Source organism: Triturus cristatus, chromosome 2_1, assembly GCF_964204655.1.
Source record: "Triturus cristatus chromosome 2_1, aTriCri1.1, whole genome shotgun sequence".
In the NCBI taxonomy this organism is placed as follows: Eukaryota; Metazoa; Chordata; class Amphibia; order Caudata; family Salamandridae; genus Triturus; species Triturus cristatus.
Window position 1 is genome coordinate 380,386,828 of NC_140581.1, and position 21,361 is coordinate 380,408,188.

Below are 21,361 nucleotides of genomic sequence, written 5' to 3' on the forward strand. Positions count from 1 at the left end.
GCAATCTAAACGTGCCGTTCTCTGGGTCTCAGGGCGATACGCAGAACCCGCCTCTTCGGTATTAGGTACTGGATGCCTTCCGGTAGACTAATTCCTCTTCTGGGCTACGGATAAGTGTGGCGGATAAGTGGGGGGGATAGGGAGTCACAGAGCCTCGCTAGGCAGCGGCCATCGCGCTTCGCAGCTCAGCCACGCCCCCTCAATTCAGTCAGTCTTGTTAGCATTTGCCAAGATAACAGCACAGCAATTATAACAAAACATTCCGTAACTCAACCCTAACCCACAACTCCCACCCACCCAGGAAATTTGCTCAAGGAGATGACATTTGTAGGCCAAAGGGATTATTTGCTGTCCATGTTATTGTTTCAAATGTAGACCGCCGATGGGGAGGGGACTGTATTTTGCTGTAGGGGTCACTTCAGTCTTCCTAGTCAGAGAGGAGCCTGGAGGGAAACAGGGTATTAGCAGCCTTCTTCCTCAGTGTTCCTCATCGGACTGTGTGTAAGACCTCACACAGACCAGATGGGTTCTAAGGAGGGCACTTATCATCCTCTCCATATCGCTTTGAGGTCCAATATCAAGACATCCCAATAGAATGCTATTGATTGTTTCGTCATGCCCCAAAGCTCTTCCCTAAGTAGGGCTTTGCTCTCTCCATCAACCTAGTAGAGCGCCTCCACCCTCCAGGCTGCCTCGTTTGGTGGACCTGCTGATTTCCAATGCATTGTTATACTTCGTTTGGACAGAGGCATTAGGAGATCTGTCAATATTGTTGTCACTATAGTCTTGGCGGATCTAGGGAACATGCCTAATAGGCAGTATTCCACTGTTGTCATTTGTGGTCTCCCTATGACCGGTGTAATCTCGGTTTGTATGGTGTCGCAGTATTCCTCGATGACTGGGCAGTCCCACATGATGTGACAAAAGTCTACAGGGGAGAGATAACACCTAGCACGCGCATTAAATACTCATGATAAAGCTTGCCCAGTGGCTCATCACTTTTCAAGACTACATAATAGTTAAGCAGGACTTATGAGCTATTTTGCAGCAGATGGAGTTGAAAAACTCCCAAGGGCTGGTGACAGGGAACATACCCTATGGAAACCGGAATCATGCCATGGAATCCAGTTAGATACCCAGGAGCCAAGTGGTCTGAAAAAAGATGATTTATTGGTAGTACATATTTCATAATCTACTGGAAAAATACAAAATACTGTTAAACAGCTTTGATAGCATTTTATTGATTTTATGATAATTTGTATGGACAGGCCAAAATCTGTTATGAAATGGCATGGGCCAAAAGTATGAAAGATTATAGGCAACATGGCTCACTTAGGCAGGATACAGTGTGGAGTATTGTCACTTGAAAGGAGTTTGATGCAAAAAGGTGTATATTAACTTTTGAATACTGCTTTGCATGGACCTAAAAACTATTACTCATGATGTGGAACCTGTAACGATGTAAGCTCTGGTAGCATATCTGAACACATCACGTCCTTTAGTAGCTAGAATTCCCTACTTTGACCACGACAGTCTATTGTGTATACTGCTTTATGCCTGGTAGACACTAACTACGCATGCTAGAAAGAGTCTGAGTTATCATCTCTTATACAAATGCTGTTGGATTTTCTATAAGAGACCTGAGCCTCCTTTAATTGTGTAATTTCTAACTCCCTTTTAACTACTGTCATGTGCCAGAGTGTTTTTCTTGTACTGATTGTTTTGTGTTAATTTTCTAGTTAGTTAGTGGTACCTCAAATATATCTTCTTCTTACACTCTTCAAATCACCAGCTGCTGAGATGAAATGCTCCCTATTTACACCACGATGTCCGGTCCCTAAGCGCTTCTTCAAATATTTTACTAAATCCATTAAAACTGGGATTGGTTTTTGTATGATCACATTTTTTGCCGGATTAAACTAAGGGCCATATTTATGGCCAAGTCACACAGTGCAGATCAGCAAGTCACATTGCTGCGCTGCACTGCGTGACAGGGAAAGGGCGGGTATACGCCGCATTGAAGGCTATACAGCACCTTCCTGTTGTTTCTCATGCGCTGGCGCCCTTTTAGCAGCCTAGAGCCAACGCAGGCATCCTTGCACCATGGTGCAAGGGTGCTGTGTTGCATACTGGATTGTTTTTGTGCAGGGATTCCTCCAATCGCCTCCTAAATGTACATATTTAAAATGTTATTAAATCATTATCTTCTCGGAATTTTCTAATATATATATATAACTAAAATCTGTAAATTATGCTGAGCAATAGTGTGCAATTTAGTTAATGCTGAAAAATATGCACTTTGAATGTGTGATTTACATTGATACCAAAGGGTTACGATCTTAATCCCTTCTTGGCATTATCAGTAGAACCCAGTTTAGCCTAATCTTTGAAAGTCCAGCCGGGCTCCATTGTGAATTTAGGATAATGGAATCCTCCAATTTGGGGTTCATTCTGTGAAGAAGCTATCGCAGTAATAACTGGGAGGAACAAAAGCGTACGTGCTTGTATGGAGTGGTGCTGAGATTGGCAACAGACGCACGGGGAAGTGCTGTGCATGTTACAAGAAGTGATAGCGCATAGATTCATCTCACTGGGCACCAGCAGTGCTCTAGTTGTAGGCTGATAGCCCAGAAGCTATGTTCATGATGTGTCTGCTCTATCATCAAGAGCTGGGTGAAGGCCAACACTACTGAAAGACAGAGACATCAACCACTTGACAGGAAGGAATTATCAAAGAGGAAAGGACAGAGTCTAAGTATATCCAAGAGTAATGTAAACAGGCAGGGGCACTTTTTCACCTTACCACTGCTGTTTAGTTATATAGTACTACGCGTGTGAGTACCTATTTTGGACTGAGTGACGCAGGAAATAGTTAGCTAACTGGTTTCTCGTGTTGTCTGCAGAATAGAAAAGGTTTTCAAAATGAAGTCCACGCTGGATGCACTTCCGAAGCACCACCATCATTGCTGAAAGCATTTATTTATGATATCGTACCTTGGATTTTAATTGCATCTGAAACTCAGCGAGACAGAGCAACTACAAAATGAACTCTTTGGGGCATATTATCAAGCACGGCGTTAAAATTATCGCCGCTTTAGCGGCAGGAAACTGTTGCTAAAGTGGCGATCATTTTAACGCCGTTTCTTGATAATATGCCCCTTTTTGAGTTACAGCTAAACACTTCATGTTGTTCCCACAAAGGAAATATGGGGCATATCAGCAACAACCGTCGATAATTATCGCTAAGCGCACTTAGCGCTAGGATAATTATCGCCGGCTAACGTGGATTTTTATCGCTGAGATAGCGTGCAATTAGCAACGCTTATCTCAAAAGCGATAAAAATCCTAGCGCTAACTGCCAAACGTGAGATTATCGCTGGAAACCCAGCGATAATCTCACGAAGATTGGCGTTAGCTTGATGATAGGGCCTCACATACTTAGCCATGATATCCACCTTCCATAGGATATCATGGCTAAGTCAGTGCTGAAGCAGGCGTAAGGAAAGTAGCGATAAAAGGGGTTATCGCTACTTTTCTTGCCGCTATGCTTCATAGCGTGGGGCTTGATGATAGGAGAACAGTCGCTTAGCGACATTTCTCCAGTCATGTCAGGTCAGAAACGCCCACTTTGCATCTCATTAGAGATGCAAAGCTGGGCGTTAAGAATCCGGCTTCTAATGCAAGGTTTCACGTGATAGCGTGACCTTACTGATTAGGCGATAAAATTATCGCCGCTTTTCGCCCGAAAACGGACGCAAAAGCGGCGATAATTTTATATTGCCTCGTTGCTGATATGCCCCTATGTATTATCTTAACACACAGACTGATGTACTCAGAGAGTATTATGCAAACTCAAATATTACCCAGTCACACTTTCCTTATTAGCAATTGGTGTTTTAGTCTAGCCACACCTCAGTTATCATAACCCTCAGTTCAGATAACTGGATTTCATTACCTATCTAGAGAGATTCGTGAATTGTAATATTCGTTTTGCATGTTGCATTTGATTTTTACTACAAAAGCTGATTTGCACCTGCATAATTTAGATTTCCTGTTTCTTCTGTATAACATTATAATGAGTTTGTTATTGACATGCACATATATATGCATTGAAACTGACCTCAGTCCTGCATATGTGGAAATGCCTCTGGCCACCTCATGCTGTCACTCGCTAAGTGAGAGAAGCCCGCAGTCCTGCTCACTCCTGTATTACAGTTCCACATCTCCAAATACAAGTTAAAAGGGATGTACACAGGGCGGGGCGAGGTGCAGAGCCGCTGCAATAAAGAAGACACAGGCAGAGGTCGTATAACCAAGAGTAATGAAGGGCTGCGGCATAGTCACCCAGGGTAACTAATACGCTCTTGGAGGCTTCTCTGGATGATATAAAATTAATTGAAAAGGAATAATAAAAACGCAGCTAAAACTGGCTCTTGGTGTGGGGTGTCTCATACTGCAATCCATCACACACTAGGGAGACCACCAGGTTAGGAGGCAGGTAGTGTTCCAGTGGACAAGATGGGATCTCTATTAGACGAAGTTCATTATCACCCAATTTACATTCCCAATGTAATTAGGAAAATACTTAAAAGTTTCAGGAAGGTATTTTGTATGTCCCAGGAAGGAATGAGGCAACTGACCAAGACTTCTGTTTGAACGCTGTGGTTATAAAGTATTTATACTTTGAGTCAACTACACTTTCTTAGCATTTTAGACCTTGTAGTCATTTTAACAAGGTGGCTAGGGGGGGCGTGGCTAGCGCCCGACGAAGATGGCGGCTGGTCCGTAGCTCTCCTGGGCTGACGAGAGCGGAGATGACACGGACACAGTAATTTCTGCACGCATGGACTCGAAACTGGAGGATTAATCATCTGAAATCCTGAGGCGTCGAGGGAACTGCCTACTGCATCGTTTGGTGACCTGCCGGCAAATTTGTTTATTGTGTGAGTTGCGGCGCGGCTTCTCTATGTCGCGACTGCCATTTTCTATGCTCCCGCTGACGAAGCTTTTCTTTTTTCAACGCGCTAAACGCAATGTCCGTTACTCTATCCGGCAGCCGCTTCAAACGTTGAAAGAATGATTTATTTGCCTCCTTAATGTGACACTCTAACTCACAGCCTAGCTCATACATGCGTTTTGATGTGGCCAGACGAATTAATGATCGCCATTTTGTGAGACTCTGTGGACAACCTCACCTCAGCGTGCTGACTGTATCACCACATGCGCTTTGCTCTGCCCCTATTGTGAGGTGGTCCTTACCTACTTCTTTTCTTTGCTACATTAATTGTGACTGCTTCTTCATGCTGACAATGTATTTCTTACACCTGCCTGTGACATCTTGCAACAAATGAAAGACATATTCATGGCATGTCTTTGGTGGCACCTCTTTATGGCATAAAGTTGATTATATATAATTTATGTCCGCCCCCTTTGATCACCTCAATGGCTGTTTATGCTCTGTGTCTATTTATAAAATTGTGGCTATTTTACTGAACTGTAGCTGATCTTATGCATCTTTTTGCATATATATTTATTTATATTACACTAACGGACTAAGTATTGAGGTATTGCAGGGTGTGTTACCACTGTTATTGATTTTCTAATTAAAACTTTATCCTAATTTATGGGAAGAGTAACTAAAGATTTTTCTCAGCCTAAATCTTCCACACATAGATTCTTATTATGCACCAGTTCACGTTACAGCTGTCTATCCATGGATGAATCAACCAATGCCTCACCTAAAGGTGCGTCGACATTTACTACTTCTTCAGCCTCTGGTGTTACCAAAGCATCGAGTAAACGGTTGAAGAAAGATCCTCCTTCGCCTCCTAAACAACCTACTTCAGTCACAATGGACCTCTTGCTAGAAGAAATCAGGGCCTTGCGTCCGTTTGTTGCAGAAACTAACTCTAAACTACAGCTTCTCTCTGATAGATGGTCAAATGTGGAAGAACGTGTTACTGCATTGGAACACAATGTTGATTCCTTAAATTCTTCTACCTCTAAAGTGGATTCCTTATGTTCCCAGGTGTCAACGTTACATAAACAAATTGAAAATTTGGAAAATAGAAGCAGGAGAAATAATCTTCGCATATACGGTTTGCCTGAGGGAACGGAAGGTACAGATCCAATTGCCGTCTTTACATCATTCATCCCAAAGCTTCTCAAGTTACAGGAAGGTACTTTTCTTAATATTCAGAGAGCTCATCAGTTGGGCCCGACACCATCTTTGATGCCCTCTTCCTCAGGAAGAAAGCCAAGAGGAGTGATCTTATATTTTCTAGAATACACTGATTTGCTCAGCATTTTATCTGCGGCCAGGGCAATGAATCGCATTACCTGGTCAGGGGCCTCTTAATTTTTTTCTCAAGACTATGCTAAATCAACTGCAGATCGACACAAGGAGTGTCTGGCATTAAGACCGCAACTCCGTTCCATAGGTGAATGATATGGCCTCTTTCATCCTTGCTTATTTAAGGTGACCATCAATAATAAAATTAGTACCTATGAGGATCCGCTAAAGCTCAAGAGTTTCCTCTACTCCTATCACGCCGACTCTATGGATACTTCTTTATCAAGTACCAAATAAACATTTTTTGGTTTCTGACATGTCTTTACTCCCGCTACAAGCTTTAATTCTGTTATTGGTTTGCTTGTGGGTTCATAATCAGTAAACAAAGCAATTTTATGTTAATCTTTCTTATTCACTTATATGATTGATCTCCTTTTTCTCCTCACATATATTTTCATGTTATTCCTCCCCATATGTTATGTTATGTTATGTTATGTTAGGAACATTTATAATGCGCACAGCTGCCCCAGCTAAGGGGCGTCCTGGCGCATGGCAAGGTAAACATAGCTAACACTGAGCATAGAAACAGAGAAAGAAAAGAAGGCGCAGCAAGAAAAGGGGGAAAATTAAAACAGGAAGGTTTTTATAGCTTTACGGAACAAAAAAAGGTCTTCCATCAAGCGAATCTCAATCGGAAGGGAGTTCCAAAGCACTGCTGCTTTTACCCGGAAGGATCGGCCACCAACTCGGCTGAGCTTAAACCTCGGGACCACAGCGAGCGCTTGGCCCAATGATCTCAATGAGCGGGTTGGAACATAAGAGGACAAGAGATTCGAGAGGATCGGGGGGGCTGATCCCTTCAAGATCTTAAAAGCCAAACATAAAACTTTAAAATGAATTCTTGTTTTAACCGGTAGCCAATGCAAAGATCGAAGGGTACTAGAAACAGAGCAGGACCTGGGCAAGCCAACTATGGCTCTAGCTGCGGCGTTTTGGACACGTTGAAGGCGGATAATTTCTGCCTGGTTTGCCCCTACCAGGAGAGAGCTGGCATAATCCAGACGAGATATTACTGTTGCCTGAACCACCAGCTGCCTGGTAGGGGGGTCAAAAAACTTCAGGACAGGTCTTAAACTCCGAAGGACCCCAAAACAGCAGGCCGCGGTTTTCTTAGAGTGCCCCACGAAGCTAAGAGTGGGCTCCAACCACACTCCCAAATTTCTCAACTCCGTTACCGGAATTGGAGACGGCCCAAGCTCCGGAGGCCACCATCTGTCCCCCCAGAGCTTCTTCCCCTTCCCGACAACCATGACCTCAGTCTTCTTAGCGTTGAGCTGGAGACAGTTGGCATTCATCCAACTCGCCACCGCCCTCAGTCCACTCTGGAACTTAGGGGCATCCTGCTCAACATCCCCGCTGATAGTAACCGCTAGCTGAGTGTCGTCAGCATAAGAGACCATAGTCATGCCCCACTGCTTGACGACATCAGCCAGCGGTCTCACGTAAAGGTTGAATAACGTGGGACTCAGCGAGGATCCCTGCGGCACCCCCAGGCCCAGAGGATGGAATTTGGACTGGTACGGTGGTATGGCAACGCAGAAGGAGCGGTCGTCGAGAAAGGAACGGAACCACTGTAGGGCGAGCCCACCAATGCCTATCTCCTGCAGGCGTTGCAGAAGGATGCGGTGTGAAACAGTATCCAAGGCGGCGCTCAGGTCTAATAATACTAGCGCCGCCGTCTGTCCCACATCCAGCACCATACGCAGGTGTTCGGCCATGGCGAGAAGGGCTGTCTCTGTGCTATGCCCAGCACGGAACCCATTCTGGGTAGCATCCAGAATGTTGGCTCGGGAAAGATGGTCAGAAAGAGCCTGGTTGACGTGGGCCTCCACAACTTTTGCTGGCCAAGGGAGCAAGGAAATGGGTCGGTAGCTCTCCGGTTTTAAAGGATCCAATAAGGGTTTCTTCAAGATAGGAGAAACCACCGCCCGCTTCCATTTAGCTGGAACCGTGCCCGTAGCCAGCGAGATGTTAATGAGGGAACACACCATGGGGCGTCCCATAAAAGACTGGTCCCTGAAGAGGGCAGGTCTTAATGGATCCAAAGGTGATCCAGCTTTAATTTTCTGGGTCAACCTATCAAATCCCTCTGGTAGAAGCAGGGGGAAAGAGTCCATAGTGGGGAGGCCCGGGATAATATCCAGGGTCCCCGATGGTGACCCCGTACAGGGAAAAACCCGGTAGATGCCCTGCACTTTTTCCAGAAAGAAGGATGGCAAAGCCTCACAGTGAGAGGTAGAAGCCATTGCCGGGGAGGAGATTCTTTTAGCCAAAAGATCTTTAAGGGCCTTAAAAATAGATTTAGCCGGGTTAGTACTGTTGCGGAATTCTACCGCGTAGAACGCCGCGCGGGCTCTACAGATGGCGCGGTGATAAACCTTAACGGAAGCCAGATACAACGCTTTCTTGGCAGTATCGTAAGACCTCCGCCACTCTCTCTCGGCCCGCCTACAGCTGCCCTTCAAAACACGAAGGGTGCTGTCATACCAGGGGCTCGACTCTCTGAAGCTAAGTTTGCTTGCCATGATGGGAATCAGTGAGTCAAGCGCCCTGGTAATCCACTGACAGAACTGGTCATAACCCGTTTCAACGTTGTCCAAGGGTCCCAGCGGATCTACAGCCAAAACATGGTGTAGGTCCTCTAACCTGAGTTTGTTCAAGTGCCTTCTAGGGACTAATCTAACTGGGGGAATAGAGGGAATCTCAGGCAAAGGGGCCCGGATAACCACTAAAAAGTGGTCCGTCCACCCTAGGGGTGATATGGAGGAAACTGTGGCTTCCGTAAGATTAGTAAAAAAGGGATCCAGCGTATGCCCTCCTACGTGGGTGGGTTGTGCTACCTTTTGAGACAGTTGAAGGGCCTCGAGATCAGCTAAAATATTGCTGACAGCCGGCGCACTCTGATCGTCAAAATGGAGGTTGAGATCTCCCAGGATAGAAAAATTGGCACAGCCAATTGCCAGAGAGCTAACGGCGTCAGGGAAAGCTTCTCTGAACGCAACGTCACTGCCTGGGGGTCGATATACCTCCATCCCCGAGATCGAGAACTGGGGGCTGATCAAGATCTTAAAAGAGGCGCTTCTAGCGTCCGTTGATTCTGTTCTTCTCTCCGTCTTTCCGCGTGGGCTTTGGACACATCATTGTTCCGTGTGGCCTCACACCCCTCCACCCTTCGTATGTCCTGGATTGCCTGTAAGTCTTTGAGTTTATGCAGTCTTCTGTTCTCTTGTACTATGTTCTTTTTCTTTTATCTCTATCTTACTCTGAACGTTTTGTCTTGTTTTATTTTCACCTTAACATTCTTCCCTATTTCACGTTACTCTCTTACATTTCAAACAATATCTATTTATTGTACCTTTCTTTCTTCTTTTTTCTTCTCTATTTCAGTTGATTTATTTTATATACAATTGGTTCGTTATTTGGCACAGTTTAACTTGTTTAAGGATTTGTTTCAATCGGTGTTTACTACTTATATACAGTCTTAGTCTATGCCTTTAAAATTTGTCTCGTGGAATGTCAGAGGTTTGCATTCACCTATTAAGCGACAGAGAATTTTGACTCATTTAGTTAAATTGGGAACAGATATCGCATGTTTACAAGAATCTCATTTGACAGCTGAAGAATCTGCAAAACTTAAAAGAGGTTGGGTGGGGGAGGTCCTTTTTTCCCCAGATGATGGTAAACGTAACAGAGTCCTTATTCTCTTTCACAAATCCCTTTCTATTAAAATATTATCGCAATGTGCAGATATAGAAGGTAGATGGATATTTTTTTAATTCGTGGTAGATAATGCTCCAATCTCTTTATTGAATACTTATGCACCCACAGTTGGCGATTCCTCCTTCTGGACTTCCCTAGCCCAACAAATCACGCAACGCTTCGATGATAATTTTATCCTTGTAGGAGATTGCAATTAAATCCTTGACCCTTTTCTCGATCGAAATTCGTCAATCCCCTTTGTCCCTCACAAATCTCATAGAATCTTTACACAAACAATTAAGCAGCACAAACTTATAGATGCTTGGAGACTTTGTAACCCTACATTGAGGGAGTACTCTTACTACTACCCGACACACCATACTCAATCACGATTAGATTATTTTTTTATATCCCACAATATATCTCAATCACTAGTGGCAGCAGATATTGGCTCTATCTTAATATCTGATCATGCCCCTATCACAGTTCATCTTGATGTTTTGCTGAAACCTAATTTGTCTCGCAAGTGGCGTTTTAACAATGCCCTACTTCTAGATTCGGCATTTACGTCCTCCTTTGCTTCTTTTTTTAATGAATACTTCCTTTTCAACCAGTCAGATACTATACCTTTTCATGTGGTGTGGGACGCATTTAAAGCATCAGCCAGAGATTTTGTTATTAGATTTGTCTCAAGAAAACGAAAAAAGGCGCAACAAATCACTAATGCACTCTTAGCCAAAATAAAGAGATTGAAGCACTCTTATTATTCTTCCAAATCAAAAGTTTGTTTGTCTGAGCATATAAAGGCTAAATTTCAGTTTATCCAAGAAACAACTAATAATGCTTCTAACTATTTATTGAAGTCTAGTGCAACATTTTATGGTGGCCAAAATAAAGCTGGAAAATTACTAGCTAATTATTTAAAGGTTAAACACAACAAACTTAATATAGAATCTATTTTTGATAGAAATCATACATTGAAGTTCAAAGATGATGATATCCTCAATGAATTTCTCCAGTTTTATAAAACATTATACGCATCTGAAACTCTCTCTTCTGACCGTTCCATTTCTCAATTTCTGTCTGAAATCCAATGCACCCCCAACACACGTCCAGATCTTTCACTTTTAGAATCTGACCTTAGGCAGAAGGAGCTTCTCACTGCCTTAAAAACCCTCAAAAAAGATAAAGCCCCTGGCCCGGATGGCTTCACCGTGGAATTCTTTACTCACTTTGCACATTTACTTATTCATAAATTACATACCCTCATAAATACTTTCTTACAAGCAGGAGAATCGTCTGGCTCTTTCTCAGACGCCCTTATATGCCTTATACCTAAAGATGGCAAAGATCCACAACACTGCAAAAATGATCGACCTATTTCTCTCGTCAACATAGATTATAAAAAGTTTCAAAAGCCCTAGCATCGCGTTTGGAATCTCAATTGCCTGACTTATTAGGCACAGAACAATCCGGTTTCCTTAAGGGCCGACTCATTATGGATAACACTCGCTTATTTTTTGATGGTCTTTCCAAGGCTTCACATGTTCCTCACTCCTTAGCAGCGATAGCTTTAGATGCAGAAAAAGCATTCGACAGAGTCAAATGGTCATACCTTTTTCATACACTTAAGTGGTTTGGTTTTGGTCCAAAAATCATTGCTCTAATATCTATTTTGTATTCTAACCCGAGGGTGGCTGTATGTGCAAACTGTGGTATTTCTTCCTATTTTCAACTTGGTAGAGGTGTCCGACAGTGCTGTCCACTTTCTCTGTTTCTTTCTAATCTTGCTTTTGAACCTTTTCTGTTAAGAATTCATCAGAATGACAACATTCATGGTTTTACTTTTAAAGAGACTAACGTCAAAATGGCAGCTTATGCTGATGATGTCCTTTTGTTTCTTTCGCAACCTCAGCTCTCGCTTCCCGCCTTTTTAGAAGAGGTTGATTCCTTTGCATATGTTTCTGGCTATAAATTGAACAAAGATAAATGCAAAATTTTGCCTGTCACAAAATATACTTTTAAGGCTGACTTTGTTGCTTCGGGTTTCACATGGAGTCCCCAATACATTAAGTATTTAGGTTTACATTTTACTTCTTCCATCTCAGGAACCATATCACGTTGTATGGATAATTGCACACAAAGATTGTCCTCCTTAACAGCGTAATGGCATCCTTTGTACTTGTCTTGGTGGGGCCGCCTGGATACCATAAAGATGATGCTTTCTCCTATAATTTTATATACAATTTCTAATATTCCACTTTCTATCCCCTTAAAATAATTAAAAAAATGTAATTCCATTTTATCCTCCTTTTTATGGAGTAACAAGAAATCACGTATGTCTGTATCAAAATTGGTTCGCCCAAAATCAGAGGGTGGTGTGAATTTCCCTGGTTTCCCTACTTATCATAAGTCCTTTTTATTACATCAGGCTTCAAGATGGCTCTCTGAATCCTATATAAATTGTCCTCTTTGGGTCACGCTTGAACAGTCCTTCATTTCCCCATTCTCATTCCAAGAATATCTGTCTTTCACGCGTAAACCCCAGTCTGTTTCCACTCCTATAATTAAACATACAAGATTATACCGCCTCTCTCCTCCGTGACTTCTCACGATTGGACCTCCTTTCTGAATTTTACTATATGGCACAACGTTTATATTTTAATAAATAATAAACCTATATTTTGGAAATCTTGGAGGCAACGATGTCTGATTTGGATGCGTCAATTATATGTCCAAGATAAGATTATGTCCTTTGTACACGCCAGCAGCTCTTTTGACCTGCCTGCATCTTTTCGCTTTAAATACTCCCTCTTGGTACAAGCTATTCAAACTGCCCGCGCACAATACACAGCTTCCCATCATTCTACTTCACCTGAATCTGTCCCTGCAGATAAACTACGGGTTCTCCTCCTTAATAACTCTAGGGCTTTCGCCATATATAAACTTTTACATAGCTCCCCTATTCCAAGAGGAAAAACCAAGGTAGAATTATCCTGGGAAAAGGATCTCGAAATCTCCTGGTCTGTGGAGTTTTGGGATAGAATCTGGCTTAAACTTAGGAAGTCCTCTAGAGCTGCAAGTACCATACAGACACTCTTTTTTATATATACTAGGCTCCTACTTTCTCCACTCATTCTCAATACAAGACATGCTGATCTCTCAGATGAATGCTGGACTTGCTCTTCACCACATGCTGATTTACATCATCTGCTCTTTCCATGCAAATCTAGTTTTTGGGAAAAAGTATGGTTTCAAATTAATTTGATTTTTGGTTCTTGTCACCATCTCTCTGTTTCACATATCTTCTTGGGAAGTCTATCCCCTATTTGGGAGAATTGTAATTCCAATGTAAAGATAATAGACTTATTGTTAGCAGTTGCTTTTGAACAAATAACTAAGAATTGGAAAGACTTTACTAAACTATCGTATCAAGCATGGTGGTATGCTGTTTGCTACAATCATAGATTGGATACAACATTTGTGTACCCGATGCACATGGCATCAAAACGTTTGGATTTATGGGCGCCTGTCACGCTCTTTATTGATGCTAGTGCCCGACGTTCTCTGTCTCTTACTCCTCTCCAACAAGAAGTGACTAAACCTCCATAACTTCCTCCATGTTGATATTATATAGTTTAATTATATTCGATTTGTAATCGGTATATTAACATTGAGTATAATTATCTCTTTTTTCACCGATTTTTCATGTGATATTGTTATTCTTCTTGTATATGATATGTTTATTGGACTTACATTCATACCCTTTGTGTTTTATCAAAACTGAATTGCTTTATTGTATGTAATTTCTTCATTTTTATTAATATTGTACTTACTGCGTTAATGTATTCTTTTATCTCAATAAAGTTACCTTGAACTAAAAAACAAGGTGGGTAGCCCAACTTTAATTATGCTTGAACATCTAACTTAGGGTATTTAACTGATGAAATAGGCAGCACGGACAGTGTATGAGGTGGCCTATGGCTCTGGTATTATATAATATCGAAATGAATAATCCGGTTGTGAGTTTAACGACCAGCAACATAAATGCCCCTGGATTAGGAGGTTAGTTGGTTCCTTATGGAGAAGATGCCGTTTTGTGTCCCTGTTCTGAAAATGGACTTGCTCAACTCTTCACGTTTAACTGCAAAAACATGTTACTGATTTAACTTCCCCAGATGTAAAATCTTAGTGGTAGGAAAATAGAAGAAACTTTGAAGACGCGCTTTTAAAGTGTAAATATTTGGATCGGATTAAAGCCTTTGATTATCTGGGAATGCGCTTTTGACCCCTGTTAATTGGTTTGAACAACCTCTAGAGAACAAGTTTCTGAAGTCATTAACTGAACCACAACTGGCAGCATCAAATGCATTTATTTTTTTACAAAGAACTTGATTTGCACCAGACTGAATCTTGGGGTAATTGCACTTTCTAGTATATTGTGTGACATTATGGACCAATCTGGTTTATGGCTGTATGAAATTTTTAATCCTATTTTAAGGTTGAATTTTATCTGAATAAATTGATAGACTGCAAAGCCCCACTTAACAATTTAGACAGGAACACAGTGTAGAATAATGTGATAATACAACCCAGCTTCTCTGTTATTAAATGCACAGACTGGTCTGATTGGAAAGTGTATTCTGTCTGACAAACTCATTACTGCGACACATCTGACAGTTGAGTCTTTCCTGAACGGTTGTTCCATGGCAGTGGTGCGGCAGTCAGAGTCCGCAATATGCTTGGTGGGACCGCCGATGTCCCGCCAAGAATATTAATTGTTTCCTGTCCGCCGGCGGTGTCATAGAGGTTCCTTCTCCATGCATACAGTGGCGGAGAGGAAGCAAATGGGGGCCTAAAGGGCCCCCAGTGCCTCCACCGCAGGTGGATGCACACATGGGGGCATAACATGTGTCCCCTTGTGTGCATGCACAACAGTTCCTGAACAGCATGGACTTTCGAGTCCATGCCGTGCAGGAACCTTGTTGTGTGGTCCCACTGCGGTGCTTTTTTTCACAGGCATCGCCGTCTTTGAAAGAGGCACTGGAGGGTTAGGACTCACTCCAACAGAGGCCAGCAGCATCCTCCAGGTCATATCCAGTCAGAATTGATCAGTTGGACAGTTACAGGGAGAGAAACCTCTAGAAGCTTGTTGTGTCCCTGTAGCTCGAACTAACTGACCCTTGGATTCACTTGTGTGGTCCTGGGTTTATGGGACAAGCAGGTCCAGTCTTCCTCCAGGTTCTTCAAACAGCAGGGCTGTCCTTCCTCTGATTTCTATCAGGTCTAGCAGTGTTCTGAGGAGGGTACTGGGGGTGCTACATTTATGCCCAGTGCCAGCCTGTGGTAGAAGGAAACACCTCACCACTCCACAACCAATGGGGTAATAGTTCCCAGGGTGACGCTAACCACCTTTGCACAATTCATCTTTGATTATCTGAAAACTATCCCACAGTACCCATCTTTCCCTAATTAACAAGGCTGAACCTTTCTTCTCCTCATCGTAGCTCCCTGTGGTAGACATCTTTGAAGCTATGAAAATGGCTCAGAACAGCCCCCAGGCCTTCTGGCTCAAAGAAGAAAAACATCTCTCCACACCCAGGCAGTTTGTCCACTGTCTGTGAGCAATCCACATCTCACCAAAGGGGAGCCATCAGAAGTCAGTAGACACTGGACTCTGGCAGAAATGTCAATTTGGCTTAGGCAGGAACATCATAACTTTCTAAAACTGTTATTTAAAAAAAAAAAAGTGATATAAAATCCAACTTGACAATTAAGTTGGATTTTAAACTCACTATTAAAATAACTCCCTGAATCGTTTTTCTAGCAGCCCAAAGATTGAAAATTAAGCACTATAAATTGTTATAGTTTAAGCCAGAGTTTGCTTATGGAGGAGCCAGCCTTGCCACTGCCAGGACATGTAAAAATGTAAATGTACATGTCTTCCGTTTTAGATACTATGCACCCTTGCCTCTGGGCATTTAAGGTCTACCCAGGGGGTGACTTATAGACATTAAAAAGGAAGGCTTAGTCCTGACAAAGGTTTATTTTGCCAGGTCAAAATGGCAGTTTGAAAACTGCATATTCATGCTGCAGGCATGGAGATGTGCTTATAGGGCTGCTTTAGTGAATGAGTGGTGCAGGACAATAGTAGCATATCATTTACAGGCTCTGGGTACAGGTAATAACATATACTAGGGTCTGACAGGTAAATTAAATGTAGCAATCAGTAATATTTCAATATTACCATGATTTGGGGTAGAGAAAAGGCCCTTTATAGCTGGTTAGTAGGAGAGGCCTATAGCAAACAAAAATGGGTTCAGCAACAGAAGGCAAAAATCTGGGGAAATACCATGCACAATATGTTCATCTCCAACACCCATGTAAAAGAAAAAATATTTGCTGTAAAGTACATTAATAAATATTACAAGTGATGAATTACAATTAAAATATGTGTTCATAAAATTATTTTTACATTATTTTTTATATTCCAAACAGGTTATTCAAATATGTTACAATTAAATAATAAATATGTACTATTCATAATATATGTATTTAAAATTAATTTATATTTGATTACACTACTAACTATTTTAAATAGTTTAATTTAATTTAACATTATTTCTTATGGGGTTTAATTTTAAGTCCCTACCTCTACTATTTTCTATGGAAGAGTGTTGCAGTACCTGTGGTTATCCATGTTTAGCGCTGGCCTTACTGCAGTTTTGTTTTTAGAAGTAACTTACACTCTGAGTTTGTGAATACCGTATAGTAGTCAAAAGTGTAAACCTAATCAAAAGTGTAAGTTACCTTTATAAATCAGGTCCCAGTGATTCAGACTTTGATATATACTTTAGTATTGGAGTAATCCTTTCAAGGAATACAAACACTGTACATCGACGCTATCCATCCTAGGACTATAAACTCTATTGAACCAATTCATGAGAGGAGCTAGTTCATCCGTTATATTGTGTAGACTTTGTATATCACTTGATGTTTGGTGTTGCCAGTGGTGGGGAAGTGTATGTATATTGCAGGAAGTGAAAACTCAGCCATGTCCGGTCTCAAGCCCAGCTGTGAAAGGAGGAGGATGATGCGTGATGCTAGCTATCCTACCATGTAAAAACAAATCCTAGCTCCAGAGACGTCAACCAAAGACCAAAAGACATCCTGTCCCTAGGGAGAGAGGAATCTCCTTCACAGAGAGCTGTCATAGCTCCCAGTGAAGGAGATTCCTCTCTCTGTAGGTGAAAGCCAGAGATCCCTGGAAGTTACAAAGCTGATGCCCCTGCTTTCGACCAAGACCATCACTATAGGGACATGGAATGGGAGGAGCATATACAAGAGGCAAGATATTCAAGTGGCAGTGGAGATGAAAATAATACAATCTGGCCCTGCTTGGAATCAGCGAGTCCACATGGACACAATCCGGACAGAGAAGACTGCCTTCAGGAGGAATGCTGCTGGGTACAAGTATGAGCATGCACCACACATGCAGGAAGTATCGCTGATGCTAGTGGCAGCAGCCAACAGAGCTCTGATTGGATGGGAAGCCCACAGTTCCAGAATAATCACAGCGACCTTCCACACAAGGAAAATGAGTATTAACATGAATGTTATCTAGTGCTATGCACCTACAAATTACAGCAAAGAACAGTTTTAAAACAGACTCCAGTCTATCCTGGAGAAATGTCTTGAGAGAGACATCACTATACTGATGGGGGAACTCAATGACAAGATTGTAAGCGACAACACTGGGTACGAAGAAGTAATGGGCAACCATGGCCATGGCAAAATGAACGAAAATGGTGACAGTCTTGCAGATCTCTGTTCCCTGAACAGTCTGGTGATAGGCGGTAATGTATTCCCACACAAAAGAATACACAAGGCAACATGGGAGTCACCAGACCATTAAAAAGAAAACCAGATCGACCATGTTTGCATTGTCAATAAGTTCTGGAACTGCCTGCAGGATGTGAGAGTGATGAGAGGAGCAGACGTGGCATCATACCATCACCTTGTCGTGGGCAGGCTACATCTAAAGCTGATAAAGCATTGATGGAACCAACACCAATGATATAACACCACCCTCCTCAAAGATTCAAAGAAATAGAGTGAATACTCAGTCACCTTTAGAAACCCCAGTTTCAAGTCCTGCAAGAACTAGACGACGACAGAAACCCAGTAGAAAGTCAGTGGGAGAAGTTCAAAGAAACAGTGACATCAACCTGCCAGCAGGTACTGGGTCCCGAGAAACACTTACATAAAGAATGGATCCCCACCAAGAATCTCTGCAAAATCCAAGAGAGAAAGGAAAAGAAAGTTGCAGTTAACACCAGTTGAACAACAGCAGAAAAGGCAAAAGCTCAAAGTGAGTACACCAAAACCAACAAGAAATAAAGGAGAAGCTTAAGAGCAGACAAGCGGAGATTCATAGATGGTCTGGACACAGAAGCTCAAGAAGCAGCAAGCTATGGAAACTTGAAAGAAGTCAATGCCATAAGAAGTAAACTCTCTGGCAGATAAAGCAAGTCAGAAAGACCTGTTCAAGACAAAGCTGGGAAGACAATCATGGGTAATGAAGACCAACAACGAAGCTAGGTGGAGCACTTCGAAGAACTGCTGAACCAGCTTGTGCCACAGTCTACACCAGACATACAGACTGCTGACAGGGGCTTGCCAATCAAATGCAGCAGACCAACCAAGGAATAAATACAGCAAGCCATCAAACACCTGATAAATGAGAAGGCAGCAGGACCTGACAACATTCCTGCAAAGGCACGGAAGGTGAACATTGAAACATCAGTAAACATGGTCTACAACATGTTTGGAAGGATCTGGGAAGAGGAAAAGGTGCCATCAGACTGGAAAGAGGGATATATAATCAAGATCCCCAAGAAAGGTGACCTGAGTAACTGCACAAACTACAGAGGGATAACCCTTCTATCAACCCCAGGCAAGTGTTAACAGAGTAATCCTGAACTGAATGAGGGAACAAGTTGGTGCTCAGCTATGAGACCAGTAAGCTGGCTTCTGCAAAGATAGATCCTGCACACACCAGATTGTAACACTGTGTAATCAATGGAATGGAATACTCCATGCCCTATGTCAACTTCATCAACTATGAGAAGGCATTCAACAGTGTGGATGGAGAGACCCTTTGGAAAATCCTCCGCCACTATTGTGTGCCAGATGAACTCTTGAGAGTACCTTTTGATTCTTATGAGTTCATCAAGACTGAAGCCTTCCAAGTGAGGACCGGAGTCCTCTAGGGTTGTTGCTCTGACCTTTTCTCTTCCTGCTGGCCATAGACTGTCCCATGAAGACATCCACAGCAAGGAGAAGAAATGGGATCCAGAGGACACCTTAGATGCAGCTTGATGACTTGGACTTTGCAGACACCCAGGCCCTACTCTCCCATACTCATCTGTAGATACAAGAGAAGACCAACAATATAGCAGGCATATTAGCACAACCTGGCCCCAACATCCACAGGGGCAAAACCAAGATCCTGAAGGTGACAATGGCCAGCACAACTGCAGTCACTCTTGCAGGCGATGCACTGGAAGAGGTTGAGGCCTTCACCTACCTGGGCAGTGTCATAGACAAGCAGGGTGGCACAGACAAGCAAGAATACGCAAAACAAGGGCTGCTTCAATCCAGCTAAAGAAGATCTGGAGTTCCATAGTACTAACACTGCAAACCAAAACCAAGCTTTTTAACACCAACATAAAATAAGTCCTTCTGTATGGAGCAGAAACTTTGAGAACAACAGTGACCACCACCAACAAAGTCCAGAACTTCATCAACACCTGTCTGAGGAAAATCCTCCAAATCCGCTGGCCGACCACCATCAGAAACAACGACCTATGGCAGCAGACTTTACAACTCCTTGCCCATGACGAAACCATGATAGATGCTGGGGCTGAATAGGTCACACACTCCGCAAGCATATATCAAACACCACCAGGCAAGACCTGACCTGGAACGCTAAAGGGAAAAGGAAAAGAGGAAGGCCAAAAATCACCTGGCACGGAGGCCTCGAGGCTGACTGCAAGGACATGGGTTACACCTGGAGTCAGATTGAAAGAAAAGCTCAGGACAGAGATGGCCGATACCCCACACAATAAAAATAAATATTCATTATCTTACAGCTGATGAACTATGTGTATTAACAATCATTCAGATTTAACTTTCTGACAGTAGATATAGACATAAGAATGTACAAGGTATATCAGATGTCATAGTAGAAATAGAGAGCTGAAATATAATTGACCAAATACTAGGAGAATTATTTGTTGGTGTAGATTGCAAAGTTGTGTATATATCAATGCCTCTGCAGTGCAGGTTGAGTATGGTAGATAGAACAGGCAAAGTGAGGATATCTTGTGTCTCTTATTCTCTCTCGCTTGTCCCATTCCAATTCGCCCAATCTAGTGGCAGTCATAGTTATTCTTTAATGGCCGTCAGTGGGTTGAGGGAGGTGTGAATACTAGCATTCCTCTTTTGGAGCTGTATTGCTAGGTTACTGCATCCGTGACATCCTGACCCTGTTGAGTTTCAAAACTTTGACTTGCAGGTTACTTATAGAGCTCTACAATAGCCATGCTAATCCACTGAGCTATGATTGCAGGGCTTACTGGGCTATTAAATATGGTAATTTATTATATTAAACACATTTATTTCTGCAACATAATCAACTGTACAACCTACCTCCAAAATAGCATCCAAGTCAAAATTTACAAAGTCATAAATAAAATATAAACAAAGTCTAAATAAAAATGTGTTCTTATAACAGCATGAAAGTTAATAAAATTTAATTGAAGAGAAGGAGTATAAAGGAAGAAAATGAGGTGAAAGAAAGTGTATCTACAACTACATAATAACCTCTGACATCTAGGTTACCCTCAGACAACAGCTGTAGGAATATTAATCTGCTTACATATGTCACCACATATTTATGTTTTCAAGTGCTTGTCTTAATAAGATAGCACAGAAGGCTTATACATCTGGTGCATCAATTTTAGGTTCTGAGGGGAGATAGTTCATGGAGTTAATACAGAAAGAGCAGCGTTGAAAGTAAGCTACACATCATAACTTTTAATATAGAAAGATATTTCAATTACAGTCTATAATTTACCAGTCAGATATTAACATCTTTGGTGTATATTCACAAGAACGTGTGATGACTACCGCAAGAGTAGCTTAATGCAACTCTCAACATCGTAGCCTATCGCGGGGAAATAACCCTGTGTCAACGTGGAATTCACAACAAGGTGGCCCCATGCGATAGTTTGCCGAAACCGCGGC

General features: G+C 42.3%; 1 pseudogene; it reads left to right on the top strand.

Annotated features, from left to right (window-relative positions):
• The first annotated feature begins 5,713 nt into the window (after positions 1-5,713).
• LOC146865341 (uncharacterized) lies at positions 5,714-19,984 on the top strand (annotated as a pseudogene).
• Positions 19,985-21,361: the final 1,377 nt, after the last annotated feature.